This window comes from Nematostella vectensis, chromosome 2, assembly GCF_932526225.1.
Source record: "Nematostella vectensis chromosome 2, jaNemVect1.1, whole genome shotgun sequence".
NCBI lineage: Eukaryota > Metazoa > Cnidaria > Anthozoa > Actiniaria > Edwardsiidae > Nematostella > Nematostella vectensis.
In genome coordinates, this window is record NC_064035.1 from 15743550 (window position 1) to 15759113 (window position 15564).

The 15564-nt window shown below is 37.4% G+C and overlaps 1 protein-coding gene across 11 annotated transcripts in view; it reads left to right on the top strand.

Annotated features, from left to right (window-relative positions):
- Positions 1 to 2148: 2148 nt before the first annotated feature.
- Positions 2149 to 15564, top strand: part of LOC5516799 (tyramine receptor 1) — a 32015-nt gene continuing 18599 nt past the window's right edge. Inside the window, exons 1-3 of one of the 11 annotated variants that reach the window (XM_032386650.2) lie at positions 2149 to 2910; positions 3119 to 3188; positions 10178 to 12682. The gene's annotated coding sequence lies outside the window, so the exon portion shown is untranslated. Of the gene's footprint in view, positions 2911 to 3118; positions 3189 to 3219; positions 5209 to 7377; positions 12683 to 14282; positions 15551 to 15564 lie in introns of those variants that run through there. The other 10 variants (XM_032386662.2, XM_032386656.2, XM_032386660.2 and 7 more) reach the window with 10 other exon arrangements.

Genomic DNA, 15564 nt, shown 5'->3' on the forward strand with positions numbered 1-15564 from the left:
TTTCAAGTGTTTATCAAATATATGTTGTTTTTCACAAATTACTAATACTTAGGGTTTTAGGAGACCAGCTCTCAATTTCTTTAAGGTTTTAGGAAACCAGTTCTCTATTTCTTTCTCCAAAGAAAGCTGGAGTTTACCCAAGTAATTCATTTAAGCCTTGCTCATCTTTGTAAGAATTTTACCAATCATTCATTGAAATGAATTAAAAATAACTTTTGGTTTTATTTCTAGTATATCATAGCTGTCAACCCAACTTGGATGGAAATCATGTAAAATCGGATGAAATACAGCAAATATGTGAAAAAAAACAATAAGAGAGCCAATGCGGATGAATACAGAGAGTGTATGAAACATTCTTACAAAAATTAGGTTTATGATGAGGTCCAAAATCTTGTGACAGAGTCGACAGCTCTGGTAACTAAAGTATATTCAATTCATTCATGAAAAGTAGTTATAATTTTCCTATGATAGAGGGTGAATGGCAGATTTAGAGATCGAATTTGATAAATACAGCCTAGAATATTTATTCCCTGAGGTAAGTACTCATAGTATAAATTAAATTCAACAATGAAAAGAGTGTTAAAAGTTTGAAAAGAAAACAACTTCGAAAGATCGTTCCGCTAAGTACTTTAATACAACACTTACCTACGTCTGCCAGTGCAAGAACAATTACAAAGGAGCACTTGTCGGAGAAGGTGTTCATAAAATTAGCTTGTTTTTTCTTTCTTTATCTTGTGGCTTACTCTGACATTTCAGCTGACCTTGATCAACACAAGTGGTGTGTTTTACACACTTATGCCAGGTAAAACGCCGATTCCGCTTACAATGTCAGAAACTATAGTAAATGAGGTACGTTATGAAGGTGAATAAGTTAAAATTTCTAAATATTTCTCAGCAGGATACGAAGGCTTAAAGCTCGTTGCTATAAACGTTTATGCCAGGTGAACACAGATTAGAACAATAGTATAGGACACACGTTATGGAGGCAAAGTGGAAGTTCCTGAATATTTGTATATGCGCGGCACTTCCTAACTTTCACTAAATCTCGAAGTCTCCAATTTTGACTTCTAAATCTTGTTTTTGGATAACGTTAGAAGGACAATATCTCCTTTCTTTGGTAAGGAAAAAACGAACTTATTGACGTCTTGGAGTTTTTTCGCAATTCATTTTGGCGATGGAATTAACCTAGTAAGGAAAAACATCTGGATGATCAACATTAATAATAATAAATAAAAAAACAGCTTCGATGCGATTTTTTATATTCGGCCTGAGACACATCGGCTGCGGTAAATAGGTTTCGCCTTCAAATTAAAAAAAAGGTAGGAAACAAAATAACTAAGTAGGAAACAAATTGTCCATGAGAAAATAACGAATAAGCATTTCATTCCACTCACCTCTCTGCGCTTCGGGCTGCTTTTTAAAACTTCCTCTGCCAACAGACTTTGATACTCGAACTAATTGCCGTCAAGAGGGCGATGTGGCATTTTTGTTAAATAACTATAGTGGGGTATTCGTCTAAAATACAGCTCTTTTAAACAACGATGTCAGTACAAACACTAAATGTCAACTGTTAAATAGCAGTTTTAACCGTGGGTCGAACCATGGGTCCACTCTTTAAACCAAATGCGGTATGGATTAATATAGTTATCCATTTACAGAACAGGACCCTTCACCTTGAGACGGTAATGAATCATATTAATTATATAAAGGGGAATAAATGGTTTTATGTCTGGGGCCCGATTGCTAATTGTTAGTTGTGTTACCCCCTGTGGGGACAGATTGTCAGCCGAGCGTGACTTCACGACCCTTCTTTCTGGCTAGCGCTCGGGTGCAATCCTAAAGTTTCATCGAGCTGCGTTCCCGCCTTCCGCTGTACTTTTTGTATGCCCCCTTGTATTAAATGTGGGATGTTAGTGATATAGTCTGTTTGATTGTAGGACTAAAAAGAGGTGCAGACCCTGGAATGCCTGAACCAACATTATTAAGGTAACAGTTGTATATTAATCGCAACAGCCAAGAAACAAGTACTACTTTGTTTTGAAGAGTGGCCGTCAAGAATACTGTTTCTCCAAGTATGACCTAGAGCGGCTTTGATATTATTATGAATGTATGTTTTTGGTCTTTCTATTGCAGTCTTCTTTGGGCGTAGGAGTGAATCGGTGACCTGTGTCTTGATGGAAGTTATTTTGGGACTAAAACTCTGAGGAAAATTGTTGCCAACGAATGTACTTATTACATGTAAACAATAGTGAGATCACATTTGTAACATGGATGTAAATCATTTTGGTAGCTGTAAAATAAAGTCTCATTCCGAAAATGTTAAAATTTTGAAACCTGTTATTTTTTGTACTTCAAAAAATAAAGATCATTCGTAAAGGTCGTTTTTGCCGAATTTTTGTGGTGCTACAAGTTGGAGTATTGATAAGTGATAATGTGAATTTACAAAGAAAAAACATCGCTCAAATTTTAAGATTTTTTTAAAGAAAAAAACATTGCCTCATCTAAACTTGTATAAAACTTTCAAATTTGACTTCAAAGAGCGTCATCTGATAAAGCAAGGGTTCATTGATAAAGATTGAAAAATCTACGAAAATCGCTCTTACAATAAGTCTTCGTAAGATGAATTTAAAAATTTGCAGTATTGCCAAAGCAATTTTCGCTAGCCACCTCAATTAGCCAATCCGAAGAAAGAGCTTCTTTGATAAGATACCGCTGGCTTTGCAAACTTCTACTCCACGCGGCCCCATGTTGATTGTTCAGCTAAAAGGTTCATTTAAAGGTTAATGACTCATGTTGTCCCCCCACGCGAGAGTAAGTCACCCCAAAGCGACCAGGCCTAGAGAGAGAGAGTTCAAAACTCGTGTCTTGGCAAAGTTATGGACAAAGAAGCATTTGCTTCTTTTACTGCAGGTAAGTGAAGGGCTAAGCGAGGAGAATATGGTTTTTTAGTATAGTAGGTATACTAAGTAAAAAGGTACTTTCTACCAATGTAACGTAGTATATATATATATACATTATCCCAGCTGATTTGTTTGATCTCATACAAAATAGAAAATAGCGATTTGCAATTCATTGATTATCTACCTTCATAATGTCCTCTGTGTCTAATTTGTTTAAGAAGTGCAATGAAACCCGAAGAGATGTACCTCAGCCCCTCAAGGATTACAACCACATCAAGATAACTCAAGGTAAAAGGAATTTGATGATGATCACACAATATAGGGATTTCATTTATGAACAGACATCGAGTGTTAGAACAAAGCCAAAATGTAGGCGAACCCATTTACCATAGCAAATCGATTCACTAGCCTGGGGCTAAAATATGAAGACGATCACTTTTCTCTGATGAGTATGTAAATCTGGCTTTGGCAAACCAACAAATTATTTGACCCCATAGTTTATTATTTAATTGAGATTACATGGGTTAAACGTCATTGTTAATTTGTTGGTTTTACTGATAAATGTCTTTGTTTATAAAAGAAACTACCCACTGTTTTTTATCAATTTCTTTTACTTGCGCAAACTTAGACCATATAATTTTATTGTTGTTCAGGTAGGATGTCAGATCCCTTGGTATATAGGACTAACATCAGAGTTGCTACAATAGAAATAGCATTGGCAAAATTGATTTGCGACCTTGTTAGGTCGAGCTTGATCGGCCTGTTGCATTTATCTGCGTCATATTTTTAGATTCCCGCTAAGGTATTCATGCCGTGAAAGCGAATCTATTGTTTGAACTCGGCGGGTTGGGCTTGTGTTGTTTTGCGACTTTGCCTGTGCTATGAATGATGGGACGCCGATGGTGCATGCATTTGTTTAGCAATTATCTGAATTGCTGGTTTAAAAGCTGTGCTCAAGAAATAGTGTTGAGGCACAACTTTGTCTTTGCATCTGTTATTCCGCTTGGAATAAACTTGCCTTGCCTTTGGATTTGGCCACTTTCGTAATTTAACCATCATCCAAAATTTCAATTTTGTGGGGAGATGTTGCTTTTTGATGGCCGCCTTATTAATTATGTGTTTCAAGTTTAAAATCTATCTACGCAGTCCTTCATTAATTTGTAATATGAAAGCAGGCGCACGGATGTGAAAGTGGTAGTCTTTGAGAGAGACCATGTGTACATTGTGTTTCATTCATGAACGGTCTTGTCTATGACAGCAGACCCGTGCTCTCGCCCATAGACTGTATTTTGTGTTGTAGGTTTTAGATTGTGGACTTTTGTGGCGGCTCGTAATTCAGTATGAATGAAGTTAGTAAAACAGCTTGATTAGCGACTTCCTCCAGATAAATCCTCCCACAATCCTCTGTGCAATCCCGCTGACCGTGCATTTTTTGTGGCCGCTTCAATCGCCTTCGCATCCCCACGCGGCTGAAGTTTTTGCGGTCTACAAATCATTTGCTTGGTATGTTAGAAAACCAAAAAAACACGCGAATCGTATATATTGTTGTTCGGTACATAACGAAATATGGCATCCCAATGGTTGTTTTTTCACGTTGAAGTTTTTGAAAAATCAATTTTAAATGATTATTTCAATTCAACAATTGTTTTGTTTATTCTATACGTTCTGAACTTAAAACCTTAAAATCAAATCAAAGCAAATGAAAAAATATATTCGTGACTGTTATACATAGGCATGAGCCTTCGTGTTTATTATATTGTGGCTTTTTGATATTACGCCTTTGCGGTTTAACACACATAAATAAAGATATACCGGGTAAACTTGTATTCAATTTTTCGCTAGTTAGGAGATAAACTCTAACTGTCGTGATAGTGCTAGGCTGTTGAATTGCCGGCAACTCTTGCTCATGGTCGTGCAAATGAATCTCCGTGACTAGCGCCCAACCCCCGGGTGTATCTTGACAGATCTATACTGAATCTGATAAGAAAGCATTTTAACCCTGCCAAACTATACTCCTAATTGTTACCCCGTGGTATGACTGCTGTAAATTATCACCTCACTACGATTACTCTGACCACGAAAAAGGTTGAATTTACCGCCAAGCCTCTAAAGTAATTTGAAACCTTGACCGATGAATGGCTCCAAAAGTCCTTGCTCGAACTGAGCTCTCTTCCTAACACTTCCTTTGTGGATGCCTTTAAGCGGTATTTGTCGCGAGACTAGTCAAAGTCGTGGTAAGAACATCGCGTAAATCACACCCGAAATCAGGTTCGTTTTGGCTGTGGGAGAAACTCTTTGAAAAATAAAGGTAAAATATTTATCGCATTCCACACCGAGGCAATGGATAGCATTGATTTAGATTAAAAATTTCGATTTGCCAAATTGCATGTTAATGGTTTTCGGATTTTTCTTTTAACGGGAAAGTGTTCAGCGAAATCAGATAAGTGGACAACTAATGAACTGCTCTTTTCTCCCACACTGTTGCGATTGATAACTCATTATCTCAGCGCTGCGTTTGTTATACTTCTACATAACTCATCTAGATAGACTCAATCAAACTTGCTTTATTTTCCTAAAGGAAGTGATAGGATAATAGTTTTGATTTAGCCCGAGGGAGAGGACCGTCTTACGAGTGACAGGTGTACGTTATGCTCAACTATGCTTCCGACACTTCATCTAGCCGAACACTTAAACTGCAATAACAATGTCGAGGTTTTGCTTAATTTCCTCGATCAAAATCCCCGGAAAAGACTTCGTTTTCGATTGCCGAGTCTCTGTAGCAGTTTTTAGGCAAAATAAACTTTTTTTTTCCGGTATTGATCAATTTTAAGGTTGTTTACGAATGCACAATTTACATTTTTTTCTCATGCGGATCTAACGATCTAACGTATTCGTAAAAAAGCTAGATAAATAATCTGGAAGATGCGTTAATGTTTTTAAAAAAACAAAATTTTTCATTTTGTAATAGGACATTTCGCATTGGAAGAAAAAAATGCGTCAGAATTAGTAGAATTCGCTTCCAAATCTATATCCTGAACTACCATTTGATATAAAACTTTCTACAGATCGAATGGCAACTATTATAGTCGAATGTTCATTTTTACATTACTACCCCAAAAATAAACTCTATGCGTTAACCCCCCCCCCAAAAAAAAAAAAGGGAAAAAACAAACAAACAGCAAAAAAAAAAAAAAACTGAATAAAAAATAATAAGTACTTTTCAAACCCAAAATATACTATGGAAGAAGACTTCATACCTCTCAAAATATCTGACCCTGGGTTCTATACCTCCATTAATGCCAGGAAAAATTCATTTTTTTTTTAATACGTCGGTCCTCTGATAACCTCCCCCAGCCCTTAGTGTACGCTAATAGGTTTCTGATAAGCTTAAATAAACGCTATGCATTTCATTTTTCTCGACGCACTACTACGAATTAAGGACCAGCTATTTTTAAAGAAAACCCAGTGGCCAATATGTGCTTATACCCAACAATAAATATCATTTACGAAAGGGTGTTGCCACTGGGGATACAAAATACTGAATTTAGCGTGAAAATACTCCGCATCACGTGATCATTTCCACGTTATCCAATTGGAGCAGGGAAATGAAGAAAATAACAACAATAACACGCTTAAACTGGAATGAAGACAATATTAAATTGAAGCAATCTTAAACAATTCGACAAGAACAATGATGCAATCGTTTCCAGAAGCGTCTCCATCTAGCGGTACCTGTATTTAATATTCTATGGACACTTAATAGACCTTTGCAAAAAAAAAAAAATAATAATAATAAAATAAAAAGGGGAAAACGGTATTTCTCACCGTAAAAGCCGCTAGCAAAGGTCCAAGTTAAGTTAATGTCTAAGTGGCTTGAATTATACCTGTCAACGTAACGTACTGTAACGATTGTTCCTAAAAGAAAAGGTTTTCAGACCAGTAATAAAGTTTTCTTTCCGCTTATGCTACTTTAGGGGTGATATTTATTATGATGTGTGAATCCCGACAAAAATCATCATCAAATTCTGTTTTGTACGTGTTTTATTTTGTTGCACATTTTATTTCCGTTTTCAAATTTTTTTAAGTCAAATTCTCTCTTTTTTTTTCTAAATTTGAAGGAACAATATGAGCAACAAAATAAAACACGTACAAAACATGTGGTGATGTCATTTGATGTTGATATTTGTTGGGAATCACACGGCATGGATCGTAACAGTGTATAACACATTTAGGATATGGTACTCGTGGCCGCTGAATGGAGGGGACCGCATAAAGGTTTAAAGATTCGCGACCCATTGAATGACCAATACTTAGGGACTTCAGAAAGTGGCTTACTGGAGTAAATTCACAACAAGAATGTAAACAAAGAAAGTACACTCTAGATGGCGTTTTTTCTCTTTGAAAGGACCTCAATTCCTCTATTTAACACATTTTCGAAGGTTCCGATCTACATTCCCCCCCCCCCCCCCCCCCCCCATTAAGGGGACACATTCATCCAACGGACATATTTTTTAGTCATTTCTATACAAGTGTGTACTGCTTTTGCCTTAAATGTCGCGAATTATTTCCGATGTTTTCAGCTGTGGGCAGCAGCAGCACCTTGATACGAGAGTGCCCGGAGCGAAATAGACTAAGCTCACTGCTAAATATATAGCCGGTCTTTGGTTTAACCTTGAAACCTTTAGCCAACAACGCTAGTTCAACAAATAAGCGATGCTTCTGGAAGTGAACTTTTACGTGTTTTACCGCGAAACTCGGTAGAAAGCTGACGGATGTTTGACTGAGTGAGACAATATTGAAAGACACAGCGTGTAATAGCGAGCGAGGTGAGACCTCGGGAGGGTTGTCGCGACACGTGATCCATTATCGTGACTCTCAAGAACGCATCTCGCACTTGAGCGCTTTCCAACAACATCATTCTTGCAGATAATGGAATTATAAATTACAAGAGTCGCGTATTGACTTGCAAGCGATCCATTAGACTACAAACATAGCGTGATAATATCCAAAACCAGATTTAAAGGCTTTTTGGCGAAAACAGGCTCGAAAAGCGACCTAAAAAAGCTCTTGGTCAGAGATGTAATTGCAGCACTTGATTGCCGCAGATATCGCGATACCTTTTCTGAATAAAAAGAAAAATCAAATAAGGATAACAGTAAAAAAGCCGCTGGTGTTAGTGTGTGTGTGAGGTGTAATCTCTTCGCCGCTATCGGGCACGTACCCAGAATTTGCTTTGCCGAGAGGGAGGGGGTGGGGGATTGTGATGCGCAAGCATAGAGATTTAGCAATTCCTTGAAAAAATAAGACGGCTTTTTAGAGGCCAAATGAGGTTCCTCCCTAGTTACGCGCCTTGCTCTAGGCGTTGTTAGTTGCCCAAGATTGGTTATGAGCGATGGAGACAACAAAGGCCTTGTTGGGTATTAAACTGCGCGGACTAGCGCTGTTTGGATTTGTTGGTATCCGCATGAGATCTCCCATTAATAAGAGTCGTTATTCTATAAAACCGGAAAATAAATGTAATTTATATTCATGATTTTATTTTTAGCGCAGTGCGCTCAAGCAAAACTTGTCAGTGGGCCGGAAAAAGGGTGGTCCGTGCTCGATCTGATTGGAGTGTAGAAAATGGTTTATTTGGAGGCATTCTTATTCGGACACAGTGACACGCGCGTCAAATGATCTCAGACATCTAAATGTTTTGATTATTACATCCTTGTTGAGCGATCTCGATTACATGTGGCGGCGCGCTGGTTTGTCGCGGTTTTTGTTTTATCTAACGTTATACAAGTATCGCACTATCGGGTAAGACGCCATGTTGTGACTGTTAAAATTCGTGCTTTTCAGCAGTTGCCTTTTTTTGGGATGCTTTCCTTATCAGTTTGCTTTTGAAGTGCCCTTACTAGAGCCTCGTTTGCATGTGCTATTGCTTGGTTCACAAATTCGCTCTTGTTGATTCCCGGATCTGATGGATTTGTAACTTGTCAGTTCGATTGATCTCTATTAACTCTGGAACATTCACGATAATTCGGCACTCTTCGTACACAGGTATTTCAATGTGATATTCCTATTCGTTTTTCCTAAGAGATGCAGTTTTTACGCAGGGGGTGATTTTGTAACGGGTGACAGAGTGCACATTATTTATCACTTGATTTATCTCTCCTTTTTTCACCATTTCTTGCGGCAACTAGATAATATGATATTAAACCAGAAACCAACCTGATACCCCACTTCATACTCCATACACAGCATTTTAAGAGCTTTACTTAAGGCTCACCATTTGGGTAATGGAAAACATTTAGTAACATTTCTAGGCTGGATACCTAGTGTATGGGTGGGCAGATTACCAATGAGAAATTGAGGGGTATCAGAAAATAGAAATTGACATCATAATAACAATGAGCTTATAACAACACCCCTGATTTAAAATCAAAATACTTCAAACTTAATTTGAGCTTTTTAAGTATTGCCTCTGGAAAAGTGGATAGAACCCATTTCGATTATGATACTTTTTAAGTAAAATGTGTTGTTTTGATACCACACTAACATAAATTGTTGGGTGACATAAACTGGCCTTTTGCTTCGCATTTTCGGGGGCTTATATAAATAAATAATTGTTTTTCTCTTGTTGCTGTTGTTTGATTGTAGACGGCAACTTTTGATCAACGTCTGTAAAACTAACTAAAACAAAAGCCGCAAAATGCACAAAAAAGAAAATAATTTTGAGTGATTCGTTCACACAAATTAAAAAAAATGCAAAACCATCAATTAAATCAAATGGAACCAAGTTTCTTACACAAGAGCGGTTTATATCCGCAACCTTACCCCAGATTGGTCGATACAAATTCTAAATGAAAGCATTTCAAAATCTAATCTTAAATGAACGCATTTCAAAATCTAATCTTAAACAATAACGCTATAGAATTTGTGAAGAATTCTTCACAAATCGTTAAAGACTGTCGCAAGAAATACCAGAAGAATAGAATAAACGAACCGAAAGGATGTTTGACATTAACGGATATTATTTATAGGAAACAGTCGGATTGCTCAGATAATGTTCCTTGTTCATACGTCGCATTCTTTATTTTGATCTTTTTCTCTATTGACGTCAACAGAACTTCATATTTACTTGCCTTCCCTTTTTCTTCTGTTAAAGGAGTATATCATAGCTTCATAAAAATTTACGCCTAAGTAATCCGCTTTCCAGGCACGCATTTATTCATCCACTCGTCGATTAGTTGTTGCTTTCGTAGGTTAAATTTTGTTGTCGTTTGAATTCATAGAATGTCGGTAGGTGAAAGCGAAGACTTCTCGACTTTTCAATAAAGGTGAGATTACAATATAACTTATCCACCGCAACCTTGTAAATCCTCTTAGCATTCGGAAAAAAATATGCAACGGCGTTTTTAATCAAAGGTTCATTAAGCAAACTCTAAACTGTACTCTGGCCTCCGTTTGGCTCGGGCATAATTTTTTTATCTTCACTTTAAGTGCTCTGAAAATTTTATTACACATGCGGCCTAAACGTGATTTGTAAAAATAATGGGAAAAAGTGCTTGGTTTTTGTACTTTATTAATGTACGATTGATTTCAATATATTTTTTTGAAGATAGTATGACATGTAGCATTTGTACGGGCCCATAAAGTACAGGGGAGGGGGTGGGTGAAGCGTTTGTCGTCCGTGGCTGCAAACTCGGCACGGATTTCTGGTGAGCACAGTATTGTCAATAAAACATACCAGATGAAAACGTAGTTTTGGCATTTTGGATGACCAAGTTTTACTTTTTTTTTTAAAGCAATATTCCTAACAAAGTTATTGCTAACGAAGGTGGGGTGATAAAAATAAGTTGCTAAAAAAACTACATTTTTAAAAAAAAAAGGATTTCCATCGAAGTGAATAAACATTCAATCTACTCCATCCGTTAGAACCCTTTTACTTGAAAAAAAAAATATTCGTTAATATTAAGATGTTTTTTAATAACTCATTTTTTGTCACCGCGTTCTTCTTTCCATGCCGATTTTGGCAAGTCCCTGTAATTTTAAAACGCAAACAACTTGTGAAATTTTTACGTCGGAAATTACTCTCAATTTAAACGCCGTAATTAACGTGCCTTTCTCTCGTTAACTGCCCGGTGTAATGAACTCAGACTTGACTGCCGTGCGGCGACCACAGTCATCTCCTCAAAACTGTTCGCTCAGCCTTTAGCCGTCTTTAACCCGATTTAGACAGAGCTTCAAAACGTGGAAAAGGTAATGTTCTTTGGTTAAGTGTTATAGACAGGTGAGTTAATCCACTAAACGGAATGAACCTGGACACAACTCGAATATCTCTGCCTTCTAGGTTTACAATGCAGTAATAATCTCGCAATAAGGATTTTTTATTTGTTAGCGCGCGTTAAATTGAGATTGAGGAGTTGTGAGGTAAACGCAACAGTAGTCTCACTCACTAAGAATTGTAGCTCGTTTGGTATTCAATAGGGCTCGAGATTCCAGTCAGGGCACAGCTGAACAGCCTATGGGTAATCTTCTGGCGCTCGTCAGTGTTGCCATCTAATTGGATTGTAATCGTTCTATAATTGTCTTTACCGTTATCAACGATTTTCGCACTGGCGAGGGAAAATGTTATGAAGTTTTGGAGACCTGTAATCTTTAATACTACCTATGAGTCCAGTTGTATTCTGAAGAGGCTTCCGCCGATAAATCCCTGCTACAAACTCAAAGAAATAGAGAAGATACCTAGTTATTAAGAGTTTGGAAGTAAATATAGCAGTAACATGACACCTAGAAAGCGCATTCTGTGATTTTCCTTGCGATGACGGCGGGAATTTCTCACAAAGTTTTTCTTCTTATCTATACTATTTATTGATTGCAATATTTTTAAAACATGGATAGACATGGGATGCAGAGTGGCCATATAATTGGTCTAGAAATCGCGTGTTTTTGTAATGCTTTTATTCTTGAGGAAAATGCTTTCTTATATAGACACGTAAACAATATTTGAAAAAAACTGTCTAAAATGTGACTCCTCAATGAAATTCAATTATCGTAAGTTAAGAGGAGAACCAATTGTCCCGTGAAGGAATGCATCAATAATGAAACCGTGTGTCCGCACCCTTATCTACAAGAACTCTTTGCTAAGACGCGGACCGCAAAACAGCGTGAAGCGGACGCCTATTCACTTGTATTGTGTATGCTAACTTGTTTTATTCAGAGTATTTTTCTAACAAGCTTCCTCATAATAAGTTCTTTTGGTGATAGTTGTGTTTACGTTGAGGGTTGCGACTTGAATGCCCACCGAGTATCGATGAGCGATTTTGACCTAATGGTTCAACAACACTAATTAGCTGTGATTTATTCTACTGGGGTTACACTCAATTAAACTAGTTTTTAGCAAGGTCAAGAGAGCCATTCTGATAACTGTTGTCCTGAAACTACAAAACTTCTGTCTAGGTGCTTTAGTTTATTAAATTTTCACTTTTATTAAGTGACAAACTTGCCGTTATTGCGCAGCATCTTTCCGCAAGGAGATTTAAATTAACAAGTACCAAAGCACATTTTGCTACTATATCTCCGGTCGAATGAGTTAATCATAATCATATCATAAAAATCTAGGAATTCAAAAATAGACTCACAATCATATCTGCATAGTATTATATAAAGGGTATGCATCTGTAATATTGGGTTGCGCGCGCTTATAAGACGTCTCGAGTTAACGCAGTGAATTGAATACTTGTGTATTGCAGGCTGAGGGTACAAGAAAAAGAAGAAGGATTACACCTATTAGACAGGTACTTCAAATCTCTATCTCAAGTAAGCTTAACAAAATGCAGACACAAAGACACAACGCAAACAATGCAATGATGGATCTTGAAGCACACGATTTCTCGGCTTGCGATTTCTTTGCGTTTGCCGTATAAATCGTACGTGGTAGTTTCTATACCCATCTGCAAAGCAATGTGATGGCTAACAGCTGTTTGAGTCGGTTCACTGTTGCCAAATCTGTGCCATTTCCTGTCGTCTGGTAATGCCACAGTCTAAAGATACGAGAGACTCACTAGCCGCCATGTGCACGCAATGGCTAGGGTTTCTTAGTTGAATTTTGTGTCAGGTCGTGGGTCGTGATAGGTTCTTGATCCTCGCATCTGACTAGTCATCGCGTAGTGTACTGTCTTAGCGTCTGTTTCCTGCGGTTGTTGTGGAATCCTCAAATAATTTCAGTACTCCGTGATATGCTTCGAATTCCTCGCACGATTCACTATCAAGTAGACCACCCTGGTTATAAATAAACAATTCACGAGTTAATGCAGTGAGGCGTATTTTTTCTCCTAGTGTTAAGAAAATCAAATGAAAAAGTAATGTGAACATAACCTAGAGAAAATATTGATTAGATTAACGACGGTTGTTTAAGAATGTGACATTCTCTAGCCTTTTCATCTAGAAAGGTTTGCATAAAATCTGTTTAAGGAGTGACCTAATAAATAATTAAGTAATACTTGTAGTCTACAAAATTTTGGCGCCGCCGCATCATTTGTTAAGACCGCTTTAATTGCGCATGCGTAATTCAAGACCTAGTGACAACCCTTCGACACTAAAGCAACTTCAATCTATAGAAAAATAACCCAAGTTGATATTAATATAGAAAAAGAAATCTCTATTTCAGGTTAACTCGATATCTTGGGAGAAGGAATTTCCCCAAATGATTTCCCCCTAAAAATATCCCCCCCTCCTCCCCCTGAAAAAATGTCTTGTTCAAATAGTCTTGCTCAATTAGAAATTTGTGGCACATCTTTGGCAAGGAACACTTGATCGCTTTTAATAGGATTGTTACAGGTACCGTTTTGTCATCAATCTAGAAAAGATTCCTCCGCCGGTTGATGATCGTCGACTGAATATGGTTAATACTATATAGAGCATTGTTCTGGTTATTTTTTGCATAAAATTTGTCTTACAATTTGAAAAAAAAAACTATGACAAAGGTGTAGCTGATCTGGACATGAAATGTGTTACCAGGACCACTAGATAGACTTCTGTTCGTCTGTGTGGCATGGTATCAGTTTTTCCCTTTTCTCATTGATTGTCTTAAAAGTTATTGCCTTAGAGTTGAGATAAGAAGACTTGAAATGTAAAAATAAGTAAAAACTCCAAAAATCGAGAAAAAAACTGGATAGAGGTGAACACCCCCGTCATGCCTATCCATTTTTTTTAATGACCATCCATTATATATACAGAACTCGATACCATATAATATGCTATACACAGCTTTTATTCTAATACTTTGGCCCAATTTTTACAACAACAGAGAAATACATAGATCATATTTGTTTTTTTTTTCGATTTTCCCATTTTTATTTTTTTTAATTGGCCTTTGAACCAGCCCCCCCCCCCCCCCCCCACCTTCCATTTTCTCTCGGATTTTTGGATTTTTTTAGTTTTACAAGACCCCTAAAGGATTCCGTATTTACCATTCCGTTTGGAGCATTTTTACCCACGTTTTATAAAGACCGAAACAAATTCCCATTTTTATTCTCGGCGAAGGTGAGAGCACAGTAAATATGCAATACAAACACAGAAAAAAAAGTATTGGCCCTTGTATATCACTTATCATTTAGAGAAAGATCCTAGGAAATAAAATAATCAGTAACTATTTGCTTTATTATGATTCAGATAAATTGTGGGGGTGGCTTATCTCAAGAGGCGTGGTTTATTGATGGCTTCTTAGGAGTATTAGCATTCTGTCGAGCCACCTGAATTATACTGAAACGACTTGCGATGAACGACTTGCCATGAGGAAAAAGAGAGAGAGAGACAAGTGCAGTCAATAAGCTCTAATGTTTTATTAGTATTACAAGGTCATACTCGTAGAATGGCATTATAAAAGACCATAACGTCACTGTTTTGGTTCATAATTGAGCTAGATTATGCTCCTCACTGCGTTGATCAAGAAAGGCAATGCTGGAGGCAGTGTTGAGCACTAGGTATGTTTATTTTGATGAGAACTACCTCCTCTTCCGTTATAACCTCAGGCGAGAGACTGGATCTCATTTCATTCGATTTTGGCAGTATATCACAACACAAATATGCTTTGAACAAAGGCCGCGCAGCACAAAAGTGGCAGGCCCCTTTTACAGATCAACCGCTCTTTTCCATGGCAACTTTGACAGTTTTAGAATGTTAACCAATAACGTCTGGGAAATGTAAAATATCTGATCGGCATGAACTTTCCTTGGCCAATCAACTTGACAAAAAAAAAATAAATGCTTATTTGTCTTCTGAGCATCCTAGATTTAAAGTTCGTGGCGATCGCAGATGCGACACACTGAGAGAATTAATTTTCCTGTATCGGGAGTGGCTCTATTACTGGTAACGAACTCCATAAAACTAATGAAACGAGTAGTCTCGTGCATTTCCTTGTGCGATGAAAGGAAGGAAGACTCTTCAACATATCACCGCTGCATGATGCTGGTATAGAAGCGATATAAAAAGCTTGACTTCATGCAGCCTCCCGTATCATCTCCAGGCTTTAGGTATCACGGTCTTGACTGATAACAGTGGCAATAGTGGATATTACAGCATGCGAGTGATAACAAAGAATTCAAATAGAGTGGATACTCTTGATGCTTGATGCGCAAATCTCCCGACATACGACAAAGATAGAGGTACCATAGACCAA